The 18,684-nt window shown below is 46.1% G+C and overlaps 1 pseudogene; it reads right to left on the bottom strand.

Moving 5' to 3' along the window:
* Positions 1-5,075: 5,075 nt before the first annotated feature.
* On the bottom strand, positions 5,076-6,719 carry LOC121834795 (annotated as a pseudogene).
* Between the last annotated feature and the right edge of the window lie 11,965 nt (positions 6,720-18,684).

Below are 18,684 nucleotides of genomic sequence, written 5' to 3'. Positions count from 1 at the left end.
AGTTGTAAGCGGCTTTCACTTTTTGTAGGGAAAAAAAGTGAAAGCCGTTTACAACTCCCTGTAACACCGAATTAGAGCGCAGCTCTTGAGGAGGAGGAGGGAAGGGTACTGGGGGGGGTGAAGTGACCTGGGGGGGTCACGTGACCTTGGGGGTCACGTGACGATGCCGATGATGTCATCAGTGACGTCACAGATGACGTCATCAGTGACGATGACGATGCGGACTCCGATGACGTCATCAGCGATGATGACGATGACGATGCGGATGTCGGTGACGTCATCAGTGACGTCACTGATGACGTCATCTGTGATGATGACGATGACGATGCGGATGCCCCCAAAGTCACGTGACACCCCCAGGTCACGTGACCACCCCCAGGGTCACGTGACCCCCGCCGAGGTCACGTGACCTCCCCGATGAGTTCATCGTCACTGATGACGTCACCGGCATCCGCATCGTCATCGTAATCATCACTGATGACGTCATCAGTAACGTCACTGATGACGTCACCGGCATCCGCATCGTCATCGTCATCATCACTGATGACGTCATCAGTGACGTCACTGATGACCTCACCGGCATCCGCATCGTCATCGTCATCATCACTGATGACGTCATCAGTGACGATGACGTCATCGGGGAGGTCACGTGAGCTCGGCGGCGGTCACGTGACCCTGGGGGTGGTCACGTGACCTGGGGGTGTCACGTGACTTCGGGGGGCGGGTCACGTGACTTCAGGGGGTCACGTGACTTTGAGTGTCACGTGACCTTGGGGGTCACGTGACCCTGGGGGAAAGGTCACGTGACCTTGGGGTGACCTTGGGGGTCACGTGACCTTGGGATGACCTTGGGGGCCACGTGACCTTGGGATGACCTTGGTTACGCCGACGCCGACGCCGCTCAAGCCGGGAACGGGCCCCTAAGAGCTGCGCTCTAAAAAGTGAAAGCCGTTTACAACTCCCTGTAACGCCGAATTGGAGCGCAGCTCTTGAGGAGGAGGAGTGGAGGGTATATTCCTCCTCCTCCCTCGTGATCATGCCTGCTAGTCCTCCTCCCTTCCTGCTCCCCCTCCCTCTCCTTTACCATCTTTACCGGGCGGGGGAGGAGGAGGAGCGGAGGGGGAGGAGGAGGAGGGGGAGGGGCGACGCCGACGCCGCACAGGCTGGAAACGGGTCGTGACCCCCTCCCCCCGAGGTCACGTGACCCGCCCGGACCATACTACACAATGAGGGGAGGATGAAAAGGAGGGGGAGGAGGAGGAGGAGGAGGAGGGGAGGAGGAGAGGGAGGAGGAGGGGGAGGGGGAGGAGAGGGAGGGGCGCGGTTACGCCGACGGCGACGGCGACGCCGACGCCGCTCAGGCTGGAAACGGGCCCCTAAGAGCTGCGCTCTAAAAAATGAAAGCCGCTTACAACTCCCTGTAACACCGAATTAGAGCGCAGCTCTTGAGGAGGAGGAGGGAAGGGCACTGGGGGGGGTTAAACTAACCAGTGGGGGGTCACGTGACCTTGGGGGTCACGTGACCCCCAGTGCCGATGATGTCATCACTGACGTCACTGATGACGTCATCACTGACGATGACGATGCGGGTACCGATGACGTCATTAGTGACGTCACTGATGACTTCACCAGTGATGATGACGATGACGATGCGAATGTCGGTGACGTCATCAGTGACGTCGCTGATGACGTCATCAGTGATGATGACGTCATCAGCGAGTGATGAGTGATGATGACGATGCGGATGCCGGTGACGACATCAGTGACGTCACTGATGATATCATCAGTGATGATGACGATGACGATGCGGATGTCGGTAACGTCATCAGTGATGATGACGATGACGATGCGGATGCCGGTGACGTCATCAATGATGATGACGATGTGGATGCCGGTGACGTCATCAGTGATGATGACGATGACGATGTGGATGCCGGTGACGTCATCAGTGATGATGACGATGACGATGCGGATGCCGGTGACGTCATCAGTGATGATGACGATGTGGATGCCGGTGACGTCATCAGTGATGATGACGATGTGGATGCCGGTGACGTCATCAGTGATGATGACGATGATGATGTGGATGCCGGTGACGTCATCAGTGATGATGACGATGACGATGTGGATGCCGGTGACGTCATCAGTGATGATGACGATGACGATGCGGATACCGGTGACGTCATCAGTGATGATGACGATGACGATGTGGATGCCGGTGACGTCATCAGTGATGATGACGATGACGATGTGGATGCCGGTGACGTCATCAGTGATGATGACGATGACGATGTGGATGCCGGTGACGTCATCAGTGATGATGACGATGACGATGTGGATGCCGGTGACGTCATCAGTGAGGATGACGTCATCGGGGGGTCGGGGGGTCACGTGACCTCGAGGAGGGGGTCACGTGACCTCAGGGGAGTCACGTGACTTCGGGGGGTCACGTGACCTCGGGGGGTCACGTGCCCCCCACGAGGTCACGTGACCCCGGTGGGGGGCTCGCGCGGTGCATTATGGGACATTTCCCATGATGCACCGGGGTCACGTGACCTTGGGGGGTCACGTGCCCCCCACGAGGTCACGTGACCCCGGTGGGGGGCTCGCGCGGTGCATTATGGGACATTTCCCATGATGCACCGCGCGGTTACGCCGACGCCGACGCCGACGCCGACGGCGACGCCGACGCCGACGGCGACGCCGCTCAAGCCGGAAACGGGCCCCTAAGAGCTGCGCTCTAAAAAGCAGCAACCATAGTCTGTGTCAGCTTGACTGACAGTCTAGACTATAGGTGGCGCAAGCTACCGCCCGTTATAAAGGGTACAGCCACTAGCATCCAACCACCCAAGCACGAACATTGTGCCATACGCCCTGTGATTCTAAAAGTCCATGGACCGAATATATGCCGCGCAAAACTGGATGAATTTGGCCTGCGGCTTCCGATCAGGGGGACGTGTGTGGAATCAGCACAGTGGCATGCTACGTCGCGCACAAAGCGAACATGCCGACTGGCGAAGTTCGTCCGTTATTATTCGTCGCATAATTCACTCCATGGAATTAATTAGCCATTAAAGGGGCGGTCCAACGATTTCAGTACTTGGCGCATATACCGCCTAGAGCAAATCCCACGCAATAGAAGGCACAGGATAAAAATAACAGGTACTTTTTCCGGGGAAATTTGGCGGCGATACTCAATTTGCGTAAAATTTACATTAAGTCAATGTTTCCGCTAAATTCAGTGAGGAAATTAAATTGGTGTTGAGGTCGCGTGACTTCAATTTTCCAACTAAATCTAGCGGCGAAACAAATTCTGCATGTAAGTCTTCTCACATGAAGCCATGTGACGCCATTTTTTTGGCTAAATTTAGCGGAAAAATACGCGGTTCTGCTTTTTGAGGCTTCACGTCACCTGAACTTCTACCTATAACCGTCTCACGTTAAAAAAAAAAAAAAAGTAGCGTTTACTCGTTTTTGTTGCAGCCAGAACAAGCTGCCACGTGAGATTTGGATCCGATTATATGCCACCCAATGTTGATCATAGCCACCCGCTATCGATCTCCACGAGGCCAAATCAAGTGCTCACGCAATGCTCGAGTACAATATACGAGCTGCATTCAAATATCCTCACCGGGGGACTATGCCGACACTACGACCTCCAAGTTACGTCAGCAAGTTTTGCGAGGGAGATGAATGAAATGAAAACGCTCGCTTTTGTCCTTGAACTCACACCACAACAGAAACTTTTCTTGGTCAATGGCGTTGCGTGCGAGTTTACATGGGTCCCACTAGAGCCAGTAAGCTCGTCTAAAATGAAAGAAAAAAATTGGAGCTGAACATCATTGTGCCGACCCTTTAAGGTGTGAATGACAATAACATCATATCGAAACACTACGCGGAGAGCAAGTTCGTCTGCGTCTTTTGCATGGGTTGGGGTGACGCTAGAACGCCGAGTTGTGATTGGCTGTGATTGGAAGGAGAGTGGGTAGACCTTAAAGAAAGCTGCATTGAGGTCTATCCTCTATTCTTTAATCAAAGCCAAACAGAGATCGGCGTTCTTATGTCAACGAAACCTGTGGGCAAGAAGCAGACGAAATTGCGATTCCCATTTTTTTTTATTGTTTCCTTGTCTCTATAGTTTCTTTTTTTTTTTCGGATTTGAGAGTTAGTTTCGGTTGCCCGCACGCTAAGACTTTCTTCGTGACGTACCTCTCCAGCTTGTTTTCTGTTGTCCCCGGCACAAAACATTATTTTGGGATGATAAGTTGTAGCCAACAGATTATATATAACACGGCAGACTTCGTCTTTTATCACAGGAATGGCGACAGCCAACAAATGGTCGCTTTCGTTTCCTTCTGCACGTAAAGAAGTATACATAGCGTTGAAATCGGAAAAAACACAGCCTATTGCAATAGAAAAGTCAATCAATGCTGAAAGTACAGTTATACGAAGAATTATTTTTCTGATTACTCTAAGCGCAAAGGAATGCATTTACAATTTCGCAACCTGTAACGAATGGTCTTTTTGTTGTGGTTATTGTTGTTTTTGGATTTTATGACAATACTAGATGCCCAATATTTACCACCGAGTTTACTTCAGTACGCATAATTAAAATGTATATTTTAATATAGAAGATAGGTTATAAAACGGGAAATAAAAATAAGAAAAGAAAGCTCTGAGTTATAAAAAAGAAAAAAGAAGTGCCCATATAAGCAATCATCATAAAACCGTAATCCCTCAGGTTATATGGGAAAGGGAAAATGTGAAACAGACTTGATGCGTGCATGGGAGGGGGGGGGGGGAGGGCATTGTTTACGTTGTAGCAAAAAAAAAGTTCCGGTCTGGCTATACGTAATCAATAGAGGCCGGACGTTTAGGCACTGAAAAGTCCACTTTTAGACGCCTATAAAAGGCACTAAAAACTTCGTAATAGGCATTTATAGGCACAATCAGTTTTTATTCACAGGGTGTTCTTGAAGGCATTTAGGGCCTCTGCCATTCGAACAAATACGGAATGAAGTAGTACAATAGGCATAACAATTTAATTTGTCCAACATTCGAGAAAAAAAGCCGACTCAAGCCCGCACCGGTACTATGCCGTTCATGCTGTACATAGTCCAACTAGAAACAATGGGGAAAATTATGAAACAATAGCAAACAAGCACCACCTCAAGATTCTAGGGTTCAAACTTGTGCCTCTTGTCGCTTAGAACCAGTTTGTACGCTGAAAAAGAGCGTTCCACGTCACCTTATGTGAGCGGGGAGTACTTGTACTTAGGAATATTCAATGCTTCCACACCCTCTGGTACCCTGGAGTGTTCCCCGGTGAGAACCTTCGAGGCTTCTTCGAGTACAGAAAACCCACTATTTTTGCTCAAGACGGACTGAAGCTTTGAACGAACTCGTACAGCGGCGGGGCCTGCGGGGACGGCGTCGACTAGTTCTTGTACCTTCGAAATGAGCCCGATGTTCCGAGCCAGAGTTTCGCCAGCACTTTCGAGGCTCTTGATTGTGTCCACCAGAAACGCGAAATTAGAGCACAAATACGCCAGGTCACCTCCGAGAGTGTCCTCACGCAGGATATCTTGAGCCTTTCTGACTGAGACACTATCGTCTGCTGGAAACCCGTTGATGACCACCGTCACACCAGCAAAGTTAGTACTGTAATACTCTGCAGCTTTAAGCCACGTTCCCCATCGCGTCAATATGGGTTCTGGTGGAAGAGGCACCCCTGGTAGCTGTTCCTTAAATGAACAAACACAAGACGGTGGCTTAAGGAACACAGCCTTCACAGCAGCAACGAGATCGTTTACATGCTTGAAGTGTTTTCTTAGCTCTTCGCAAACGCGGTGAATGCTGTGGGCGAGGCAGGTGACGTGCAACATCCGCGGGTAGAAAGCCTTCAGCAGGAGGGCAGCTTTGTGCATATAAGCCGCTGCATCCGTGAAAATTAGCAACACCCTGCTGTCTTCCACTCCAGTAGGGTATAGCACCTTCAAGGACGTGTTAACAAAGTACGCCACGGTCTCCCCATTTGTTCTCTCTAGCGTCTTGGAGCACACAAGAGAAGGTGTTGTTCTCTCGTCTGCTACGAGCTTCCCAACTACCAGGTGCGCGACAAAGCGTCCAGTCGCATCTGTCGTTTCGTCTACGGAGACCCAAATGCACGAGTCCCCAAGTTCATCTCTGATTTTGTTCAATATTTCCTCGTACATGGGCCGCAGGTAGTTCTTGCGCAGAGTCGACCCCGACGGTAAAGTGTGACTGGAGTATTTTTGTAATAAGTTTTTGAAAACTGGGTTTTCTACTAAGTTCGCCCACGGAATATTTGCGGCGACTAAGGCTTCGCACAAGTCTGCGTAGAATGCGTTCTTCTTTCCATCCTTGAGGTTTTCTCTCAAAAATGACTGCCTAGGCGTTGAGGGCACGTTGCGAAAAGCGTTCGCTTGATGTTCCGCTGTTTTTTCGAGTTGTGCCAGGTGGCACTTCTTCTCGCATGGAAACTGTGAAAAAACAACATTACGATATGTTGAAAAGCGCAGTGCGCCGTCCTGAGCGGGGATGGCTTTAAGCAGTATCTTTCTAATACCTCTAAATATACCGACACTGAAAATATATAAGTGTTTTAGAATGGTGAAAAGGCCTACTCATTGTGAAAGCTTGTTTAGCATCAGAGCACAAAGCTGCCATACACTCCGCTGCCAAAGCTCACTCTTGCGAGACTATCTTCCGCTTAGGTAACAGGGCACAGGGCTATTTTATTTATCAATACTATTATTCCAATACATGGAATATAATAGGAGTGGCACAAGAATGAAGCACTATACAAGATGCTTGCAATGCAAGTGTAGGCCCCCGCCACCAGAATGCCGCGAAAGAAACTCTGAGCTACAATTGACAGCAGTGGGTCGGCAAGTATACACATAGCAGTACATGAACAATTACATAAAAGATTATCTTGCAGACAGTAGCAAATATGACACAAGAGTTTTAACAGTGGAACGCCTTTGACAGCGAGGCGCCGATTGCGAAAAGAAAATCATATTTATACAGTTGATAACAGTTGCTCAAGAAACGAGGAAACACACTCACAATTGACTATATCTCGAGGTAGTTTGTTCCAATCGGATACAGTACGCGGAAAAAAAGAGTACTTAAACGCATCTACCCGAGAGTGACATTCAATAATTGTTTTCGGGTGTGTGAATCGAGTGTTGGTCCCTTGGGAAAAAGCGATATATTTATCTTGAGGTATTCTTATGGCTCCATTCACGATTAGATAAAGCATTTTTAACCGGGCTATCTTTCTTCTGGATGACAGTGGTGTTAAATCCGTTTGAAGCATTAATTTTGATGGTGAGTTCTTTCTTCCGAATTTGTTAAAGATAAACCTAAGAGCTTTTCTCTGAATCATCTCTAGTTTGTTTACGTTCTTTTGTGTGAAGGGGTCCCAAACGACGCTGGCATATTCAAGAATTGGTCGGATTAAAGTTTTATAAGCAAGCAAGCAAGCAAGGTTCGTTTCAGAAACCATAACTTCCTGTTGGCTCTCTTTACGATGTAATCAATGTGAAGGTCCCATTTAAGTTCAGAAGAAAAAATGACGCCTAGATAATTGAAGGTTGTTACCTTGTTTAGTTTGTGACCAGATAACTCATAATTGAAGTCAAGGGGGAGTTTCTTACGTGAAATAGTCATACACACACATTTGTTTTCATTTAATGTCATTTGCCAATCACTACACCACTTGTAAATTTTGTTTAGGTTATTGTTTAATGCTATCTGGTCGTTGCGCGATCTTACTTCAGAATATAAGACACAGTCATCTGCGAACAATTTTATGCGAACATTTATGTCGGTAATTATATCATTGATGAATATTAAAAACAACATGGGTGCCAGAACTGTCCCTAGAGGTACTCCCGAGGTTACGGGCGATGTAACTGAAGCTTTATTGTTGTATGTTACGAACTGTTGCCTTCCCTTTAGGTAGTGTTCAAACCATTTCAATAAGGAGTCAGATTTAAGAACAACGTTTAATTTAGCGAGAAGTTTGTCGTGGGAAACCTTGTCGAATGCCTTCGCGAAGTCTAGAAATATGATATCAACTTGAGAACGCTTATTTATACACTCACTAAATTCATGTGCTGTTTCCAGTAGTTGCGTTACGGTTGAAAGGCCTTTTCTGAAACCATGTTGTTCTTTTGTTAATAACGAGTGGTTTTCGAGATGATTAGTAATATGTGAGCATATGATATGTTCTAGAATTTTGCAACACTGTGACGTTAATGAAATTGGTCTATAGTTCGCAACGTCTGTTTCATTTCCGGATTTAAAGATAGGAACGATTCTCGAAACCTTCCAATCATCAGGCAGGGACCCGAGCAATAAAGATTGTTGAAAAATAATGCGAAGGTATTTAGAGATCCACTCCGCGTAGCGTTTTAGGAATGCTGTGGGAATCATGTCGGGACCGGGGCTTTTCTTTTCATCAAGGTTTAGTAAAAGAGCCAGTATACCTTCTTCAGAAATGTGCAGCTCGGCAATCCTTGGAATATGATCTAAACTTTCGATTGGTGGCAACGAACGATTATCAGAGGTAAAGACTGATACAAAGTTACTATTTAGAGCCTCTGCAATAAGAGACGCTTCTTGGGTGAAATTACCGTGAATTAAAAAGTTATTTGATATTTTTCGTTTAGGTTGAAGGTATCTCCAAAATTTTTTTGGCGAGGATGACAAAAAATTTGGTAGTGTATAGCTATAGTATGTTGACTTTGCTGAGGACACTATTTCTTTATGGGTTTGGTTCAATTTGCAAAGAAGTTGTTTATTTGCCAGGGAAGGGTTCCTCTTTATGTTTTTCCGTAGCCGGGAAATTTTGCGGCCGATATGAATGATCTCACGTGTGATCCAGGGATTCTTCTTGTTTATTTTTTTGTGTTTTGTTGGAACATATTTAGCAACGCAATCTTCAATTATTCCTTTAAATGAGTTTCACAAGTCGTTCATGCACACATTCTGAGTTTCTCAACCCCAAGATTCTCGGACAGGCGAGCGCCGTTACTACTTACGCCATCTATCGGCCGCCGCTGCGCCGGCGCCCGTAACTCAATGGACCAAAGCGATCTTTTTTTATACAAAGAAAACTAATCACTCAATCCCTTTGCACTTTTGTGTCACTTTTAATACGTTGCCCTCAACCTCCACGAGAATTTTCGTGGCCCTGGGTTTATATTAAGTCTGGCCAAAATGCAACCAAACTTTTACTCATTGGTTCCTATGGCGAACCGCAGAAAAATCATACGTCTTTTCAACATTCGATGCAAACCCTAAGAAAACCACACGATCAATTTAGTTGCATTTTGCTATATATATAGCCAATGTCTCTAGCTCCATAGAAACAGTTTTTATTTTCAGATTACTTAAATTTAAAGTGGTTCCCCAGGGCTTTAAATACCAAAAAGAATCCACAGTTGGTGAGGAGACTCGAGGATTCAGTGACGTTGTTGCGTTCCTAAATACATTTTTTTAGCAACATATGTAATGTATAACAAAACGGCAACTACACTGAATATTTTCTTAATTGATAAACACAAAACCTAGATGCAGGTTTTTTTTTTTTTTTTTTATCGCGTAATTAGCTTAAATACATTATACTTAAAGCGCTGAATAATTAAGGAGTCAAAGCGTTTTTTGATCCGAACTATCTTTTACAAAGTGTCCAAATTTCATTTCACCAGCTATTCCACTTCCAAGAATGGTATCAAAATTAAAATGCCAAAATGAGTGGGCGTGGTCCAGACACTTTGGCAAACGGGACATGAAGAGTACCATTTATGGCGACATTTAGCACGCTGTTACTGCTAATTAATCAATCTTATGTAGGTTTGCTTCGCGTGCGCCCAAGAGCTTTTGAAACGGCCCAGTATCTCTTAAGTCATCACAACCTCAGACGTCAAAATCAAGCAAAAAAGGGGTGTGTCCCAGAAATTTGGGCATACGCGCCGCCAATTGTACCATCAATGGCGACACTCAGTACTCTATAAGCCATAATAATGCATCTCCTCCAGTTCTGCGACGCATATGCCCGAGAGCTTTTGAAGCGGCCCAGAATTTATTTAGTTATCACTCTCCAAAGCTTGCCTCAACCGTCAAAATCGGCCAAAAAAGGGGCGTTTCCCACAAATTTGGGCATACGCGCCGTCCATTGTACCATCAATGGCGACACTCAGCAGTCTGTAATTCATTATAAGGAATCTCCTCTAGGTCTATGACGCGTATGCCCGAGTGCTTTTGAAGCGGCCCAGAATTTATTTAGTTATCGCTCTCCAAAGGTTGCCTCGGACGTCAAAATCGGCCAAAAAGGGGGCGTTTCCCACAAATTCGGGCATACGCGCCGTCAATTGTACCATCAATGGCGACACTCAGCAGTCTGTAATTCATTATAAGGAATCTCCTCTAGGTCTATGACGCGTATGCCCGAGTGCTTTTGAAGCGGCCCAGGATTTATTTAGTTATCGCTCTCCAAAGGTTGCCTCAGACGTCAAAATCGACCAAAAAGGGGGCGTTTCCCACAAATTCGGGCATACGCGCCGTCAACTGTACCATCAATGGCGACACTCAGCAGTCTGTAATTCATTATAAAGAATCTCCTCTAGGTGTATGACGCGTATGCCCGAGTGTTTTTGAAGCGGCCCAGAATTTATTTAGTTATCGCTCTCCAAAGGTTGCCTCAGACGTCAAAATCGGCCAAAAAGGGGGCGTTCCCACAAATTCGGGCATACGCGCCGTCCATTGTACCATCAATGGCGACACTCAGCAGTCTGTAATTCATTATAAGGAATCTCCTCTAGGTGTAGGACGTGTATGCCCGAGTGCTTTTGAAGCGGCCCAGAATTTATTTAGTTATCGCTCTCCAAATGTTGCCTCAGACGTCAAAATCGGCCAAAAAGGGGGTGTTTCCCACAAATTCGGGCATACGCGCCGTCAATGGTACCATCAATGGCGACACTCAGCAGTCTGTAATTCATTATAAGGAATCTCCTCTAGGTGTATGACGTGTATGCCCGAGTGCTTTTGAAGCGGCCCAGAATTTATTTAGTTATCGCTCTCCAAAGGTTGCCTCAGACGTCGAAATCGACCAAAAAGGGGGAGTTTCCCACACATTCGGGCATACGCGCCGTCAATTGTACCATCAGTGGCGACACTCAGCAGTCTGTAATTCATTCTAAGGAATCTCCTTGAGGTGTATGACGCGTATGCCCGAGTGCTTTTGAAGCGGCCCAGAATTTATTTAGTTATCGCTCTCCAAAGGTTGCCTCAGACGTCAAAATCGACGAAAAATGGGGCGTTTCCCACAAATTCGGGCATACGCGCCGTCAATGGTACCATCAATGGCGACACTCAGCAGTCTGTAATTCATTATAAGGAATCTCCTCTAGGTGTATGACGCGTATGCCCGAGTGCTTTTGAAGCGGCCCAGAATTTATTTAGTTATCGCTCTCCAAAGGTTGCCTCAGACGTCAAAATCGGCCAAAAAGGGGGCGTTCCCACAAATTCGGGCATACGCGCCGTCAATTGTACCATTAATGGCGACACTCAGCAGTCTGTAATTCATTATAAAGAATCTCCTCTAGGTGTATGACGCGTATGCCCGAGTGCTTTCGATGCGGCCAAGAATTTATTTAGTTATCGCTCTCCAAAGGTTGCCTCAGACGTCAAAATCGGCCAAAAAAGGGGCGTTTCCCACAAATTTGAGCATACGCGCCGTCAATTGTACCATCAATGGCGATACTCAGCAGTCTGTAATTCATTATAAGGAATCTCCTCTAGATCTATGACGCGTATGCCCGAGTGCTTTTGAAGCGGCCCAGAATTTATTTAGTTATCGCTCTCCAAAGGCGGACTCAGACGGGAGAGGCCCTTTCGAGCGCACGACACTAGCCGGCCTCCAGGTGAGGCGCTTCGTGTAGAGCCTGCCAGGTGGCGCTGGTGTTCGATTCCGGAGCACTCCTGCCAGCGAAGCTCGCGCCAAGCGTAGCTGTTTTTGATATTAGCGGTTCATTAGTGTGGCCTTTGAATGCTTCATGGGTGTTTCAACGGGTATGAATAAATTGGTTAAAGCTTACTTCCACAATTTAGTGAAAACTGGGGTAACCAGTCTTGCATGCTGGCGCGTAGCGCTGCGCATCCGTCTTCTTTCTCTTCGTTTTCATTGCATAGCGAAAGAACTCGAACCTATGTAGTCACAATGCCAAGCACTTGATAATCACAAAAACAAATTGCAAAAACGACCATAGACACTACAGAAACCATCTGAGAACGTACGCGACGGCATATCCCATGTTACAGTAGCCATGTCCTCCGGATTTCGACAACAGCGCCACTCGCGGCATTCTGCACTTCTGGCTTCACACGGCCGATGGGACGCCGCCGACATTTTTTCCACTGCCCCTATATTCTAGTTCAGTGTAACTAGAGCGCCGACGTTAGAACGCGCGACTCGAGAGCGCTGCGATAGGAGCGCGCTTACCATTAGAGTGCACGTCACAAGAGCGCATGACCAGTAGAGCGCATGTCACGAGATTGATTACCTTGTCCGAAAAAGAAGCTTTATTGTACGCAAACACTTTAAAGCACACAGAACCACTTGACGATCGATCGGCTGGGTGCAGGAGCCGAGATTGAATGTTATTTCGAATGCTGAAGTTGTGTACATTAGGAAGTTACTTCCAACTCAACCATAACCACATTTTCTGAGTTCCATGTTTGCGAAGCGCTGCTCAACAACACAAGGTGCACCTCACTAGACTGTTTTTCTCTACCACACAAACTTGTGGTGTAGTGGAAAGTCATCACTTGGGTCGCTAACTTTAGCGCGTCGGTGTCGTATTGGCCCTCACAGCATTCACAAACACGTTATGAAAGTGCGTCACACACCGCTAACAAATAAATGCGCCCCGCAAACTCAATAATGAGCGGCCGCATCATCGACGTCTGTCCTGAGCCGGCTCTGCATGCCATTCGTGCCTTCTTTTTCTAGACAGCATCTCCGTCGCAGTGCACACCGATGTTGCGATCGCCGGAGTACGTTAGAAGCTGGCCGTGTAGTTTCCGCTTCTTTTTTGTTGCGCGAGCGCTTGCTACAGCCCAACGCACCACCGTCTTCCATAGCTCCGCTGCAAATCGCGGTCGTCTCAACCACCAGCATGGTCGAAACCGGCGTGCGACGTCCTTCTGTGGCGTAGGTGCAGCCCATGTATAGTACAATGGTTTGTTTTAGGCTTCATCTAGCAGTCTGAAGAGTCTAGGACATTTCGGTGCTCGAAATATTTGGTGTGCGGAGTTTTTGTTGCATGGTCGTGGAACACAAAGCGACGCAAAGAGTCGCTTTTGTTCTTATTTTAAGATTATTTTTTGCCCGAACTTCATTAAAAAATGTCATCTTCTCTTTCTGCTCGACTTTTTAGCAGATACCACCGCCCCACGGGGGTTAGAGCATGTGTTTCTGGCCTCCGACCACAATGAATAAACTTGCACCCCCGTGTAGCGTCTTTTGGAAAGCCGGGATCAGGGACTGCAATGGTGCTCGACGATTCCTCAGGGGCGTTGCTAGCAACGCCGATTAGGTCACAGAGCAGTGAGCACACGCGTTTTGTAAATAAAAGGGGCCCACATTACCCTTTGTGCATGATTATATTTCTTTTGAAGGCAGCTGGCCTCAGACTTTATTACGTATACGACGACTCACTTGTGATACGTGGCCGTTATAGTATTTGGGAGGGCTAGAAACTGGCATCCTTTCCGGAATATATTATTATCAAGCCACACATGCGAATAACTTCATATGCGTATGCTTATGCACGTTACATACCTATCATCCAGACATAATTATGACAAATCTTAATAAAGATGTCCTAGACGTATATTCTAACCTTTAAAATATTAAAGCATGCTATTGCCAGAAATGACGGGCCGTTTACACCGAAATATCCGTGTACCTTACGTCTTCTATGAACATGTCCTCACAGGATCACACAGGCCAATAATTGTTTGATTACACCTATCGTATATTTTCATTAGGGGGAAAAACATAGTCAAATAAGACATCTCGATAATTACATCCCTTATATTGGGTCCGGACATTTCGTCGAACGCCGTTTCATCGAACGCCGTTTCATCGAAGCCGTTTCATCAAACACCGTTTCATCGAACGCCGTTTCATCGAACGCCGTTTCGTAGAAGCCGTTTCATCGAACGCCGTTTCGTAGAAGCCGTTTCATCGAACGCCTTTTCATCGAACGCTGTTACAGCCTGCAATATTTTTGCAATTTATTTTGATTTTTATACACAATGTCATCTAATTCTCCATTTTTTTAAATCACAGTATGCAGTGACGAGATAAGTTCCATTGTGAACATGTCCTGCTTCGAGAAGAAAGCCTCCATGAAACAATGACCCCTCTTCATGTCACATGAAACAATTAAAAATGAGACAAAAAAAAACAACAAAAGAAACAGAAAGCACGATGTGCTTTCTGGGAAGCGGGTATTGTTTTATTGTTTGACAGGGTGTACCTGTAATCTTGGGTTATGTGAGGATTCGAAAGGGTGACAGAGTACACCCAGGGCTTTACTATTGTCTGGTGCGGGTTGGCCTTCCTAAGAAAGCGTCCTGAAGATGATTCATAATAGGCAAAAGGGTCGGTAATAAAGTTGACAGTGAAGGGAAGGTGGTTCCAGTCCAGGTGTAGCCCGAAACCATGTTGGCTGACACTTTGTGCAGCTTTTGACTCTGTAGAGTTTGAAAACAAAAAAAAAAAAAAAACAGAAACGTTCAATCTGAGCATAAAGCTGATAATCACAGTATTATTATATTTTATATCGTGTGCTCTCCTGGCAGAGCATCGTTTTATTATAAGCGTGCTGCCCTGGCAGTTAAATGTTTTTCGTGAATAAACCTTCAACTAAGCGTAAGTGTGCAAATGAGCTGGTGTGAATGGCACATTACCGAAACCCCCGGACACCCGGTAAAAAAAAACGACAGACATTCAAAAGTGTTTTAAGTGTCGGTGGGAACATGATACTGGAGGTGGTACCTCCAGTATCATGTTTTCTGACAGGTACATGAGTAAAACTTTTCAGTAAGTCGCATACCCATTTGTTTTTATACCAATGGTTTTTATTCCTAGTAATTTGGCTCCACCCTAAAGACTGTTTCTTAAGTGACTACCTTAGTCTTAACAAATGTAAGGTAAAACATCTACAAAGCACTGTTATGCCTCAAAACTCGATACAGAGAACTTCGATGAAACGGCCCTAAGCAATTCGATGAAACGGCGTTCGATGAAATGGCGTTCGATGAAATGTCCATTCATTCGATGAAACGCTGTTCGATGAAATGTCCGCTAGCCGTCCGCAATGCCTGCTAAAAAGCTCAGCTATCTGAACTTCCAAACGTGTATTTACACAAAAATATCCATGCAGCAAAAAGTCTCTGCACCGAAAAGTCCGTGCTCCAAAATGCCGGCACCGAAACGACCTACACCGAAACTTCCTACACTGAATTGTTCGGATCCCCAGTCTGAAGAATCCAACAACCTTCCGAATAAAGACAGAGCCATTTGACTGTCCTTGTATTTTTCTAAATTTGTAAAACGCCAAGTATCCGGGCTCATCAGAGATTTAAGCCATAACTGCAGCGACTGGCGGCTTCATAATAATATATAAAAACAAAAGTTATGCAATCTTTCACAAGAGCAGTCGTTGCAACAGGGCGCTCTCGCACTACCCCATGCCACCCGCGCTTGGAAATATTGAATTCAAAAAAGAAAGAAGCAATACTGGAACGGGGTGTGTGTGATTCATGCTGAAAGCGAGGAAGGGGGGGGGGGGGGGGGGGAAGGTGCACTTATCATTCTTCTTTGTTCAGTATACCAGGAACTCTGTGATAACGTTATTGCCCGTTCAAGGTTTCCGAAACGCACAATGGGTCGCTTTAGAGCCTGCTTGCGGAATTCCTTCAGGTCGCTGAGGTGGGGCTTGATGGAAGTAGGACATCCGGACGCTACAAGCTGTTCCAGCAGATGCACTGCTGTGAGGGTTTCATATGACTTCTCGCTCTTTGGCACGCATCGCTGCACCAAATCCGAATGCCACGTGTCACTTTTCCCAGCACTGAGTCACCTCCGATGTCTCATGGTATCGAGGCGCTCGAGGGGGAAGGGGGGGAGAGGAGTCGCCACTGCGTTCTTTCTTGTGTTCGGGTTCAATGTTTCAAGCCCAAGTCTGATCATGGCGTTTGATTCAATAACGTTCGATTAAATGGCTTCGATGAGACGGCGTTCGATGAAGTGTCCGGATCCAATCACCAGCATTAACTTGAAATACGAGTTAATCTTTCCTACCTTGCTCAGTCCACGGATAAAACCACCTCATCTGGTTGGTTGCTAATATCAATGACCTAACTGTATTTTAAATGCCATCAGTGACGTTTTTGCGGTGGCCCGTGACCTGCTTCTTTGTTTCTGTTCATTATTAGTAATTATTTGTTACAGGTGTACAGACTATTTTGGCAGTGTATTTACCTTCCGCTCTATAACGACTTCGGGCCACGAGAGCGCATTCGATAAACAAGTACACAATAGTAGTAATTGTGGTCGCGTTGTCAACTCCATCCCTTGCTTAATCATGTATACAATACGTAGGAAGAAACGCGTTGATAGCAATATAAGGGGAGAAGCTTGGAAAATTGTTAAGCGGGCGTTGGTTTTTAAAAGCCGGGGATCTTGAAGATGTGTGACAAAACGCCGGGGTTTGCGGCAGGGGTATGGAAACGGGGCTTTCGGATTTGGATTATTTCTTAAACTAATCATGGAATGGGGCAGAATCGTAAATGTCGGCGAGGAGCACTTTATTCTGTCAGGAAGACCCGGCTTGCTTTTCTAAGTAAACGACCGTTGAAACAGATAACAGACATACACTGGATACTCCAGTAGCTTCGAAAAGCCACGTTATGTTCTCCGCTCAAACCGTGACATTGAACTTTAAAAATACGTGGAACAGAAAAAACGATCAGATAGAAAAGCTACACAGACTGAGTGTATCTCTGTTTCACCATAACTTGGTAAACGGCGAAAGCTACGATCCCCGTTGGCCAATCAGAGCAAGGGAGCGACGCACGAGACAGCTCTCCGTGGGAGGATCGTGTTTCTATGGCACATCGTCAAGTGCTTTGCTCCGATGCCCCGATTGGCTCACGAGGGTCGTAGCTTTATATCCTTTCTTCAAAGGACTGGCTTTCACAACGGTTGAGCGAGCACTTAACCCCTCGCCTTGTCCTGTGCGGAAGGTACTCCGTGATAATGGTTTTGTCCGGTTCGACATTCTGACAATATACAATGACACTTTTGTGAGCTGCTTGGAGATGTCTTCGGGGTAATCCGAGAAGTCAGACATACTGCTTTGGTACAAGATTATGTTCTGTATACCCAGGGATGGACCACACCGGACGCTGCAAGTCGTTCCAGCCAATGCAGCGCTGCGAGCGCTTCATTTGGCCTCGTGCCACACTCAGCGCACGTCACGTGTCACACACTCGGAACTGATTTACCTCCGATGGCTCGTAGCGTCCGCTGCGGTCCATTTTAAGGTAGAACAGATCGTAACAGAGTACGCTGCTTTGTGTTTGCGAGTAATGGATCGCTTAGAGTGGTTCATTGGTAAATCCTGCTTGAGTTCAGCCTGAGCTCACAAATTCTGGGCACAATAAAACTATGTGGCGTAGAAATAAAAGCTTCTGAAAATGTCGGTATCGTTTTTCTTTTTTTACTTGTAACTTTTGTTATTGCTTGGGACCGAGTTCGGCCCTGGAAGCTGTTTGCCGCACTGTAAATTTGTCCAGTTATTAGTGAATGTAATGATTTTTATGTAGGTGATAGGCCTTCTTGGGAAGAACATATTAGAAATAGTTCAATGCTATATCTTGAAGACATTGCCAGATAACAACTCACAAATATTGAGTAAAAATGTCAAAGTTGCCTAGTTCGTGTATTTCGAAGCGCTGCATTTCGCATGGAGACAAAATAATGGAACACCACGCGATATAGTGTAAAATAATTTCCTCGAGAAAAAAAAGAAAAACGAAGTTTTTTTTTAATTGCACGCTGAAGTTGGGGAACTTTTCACATTGAAGCACGTTTGAAGCGTTGTAAATATTTTCAGTTATAAAACTCGAGTAAAAAAATATTTTTAGATGATTTACCGTTCCGGAAAGAATATACGAAAAAAAATTCAACGCTATATCTAGAAAATATTACGAGATATGCACTCCTAAACATCAGATACAAATATCAAAGTTACACGCACGCACACACGCACGAAGGTACAAATAACCTGAAAGCCGAATGCAGTGGCTGATGTACGAGTAGTGATCAAACTTTCTACGGTTGACATCATGGGACGTCGCGTTCATGTGGGAGCTGTAAAGGTTGGGTGATCAAAAATGCGCAATCATGACAATCAGAGCACATATCTCCAACATTTTTTACCCTCAACAACCTTCACTCCCCCCACCCCCCTTTTTTTTCTCGCTCAGAAAAAAAGAAAAGAAAAAGAAGGGAGATCATTTAATGGTGCGACTTTTGCCGACGGTGCACGCGCGCAAAAGTACATGTCAATCGCA

Source organism: Ixodes scapularis, unplaced genomic scaffold, assembly GCF_016920785.2.
Source record: "Ixodes scapularis isolate PalLabHiFi unplaced genomic scaffold, ASM1692078v2 PGA_scaffold10__122_contigs__length_95168666, whole genome shotgun sequence".
NCBI classification, from domain to species: Eukaryota; Metazoa; Arthropoda; class Arachnida; order Ixodida; family Ixodidae; genus Ixodes; species Ixodes scapularis.
This window is presented reverse-complemented; position numbering and strand designations above follow the sequence as displayed.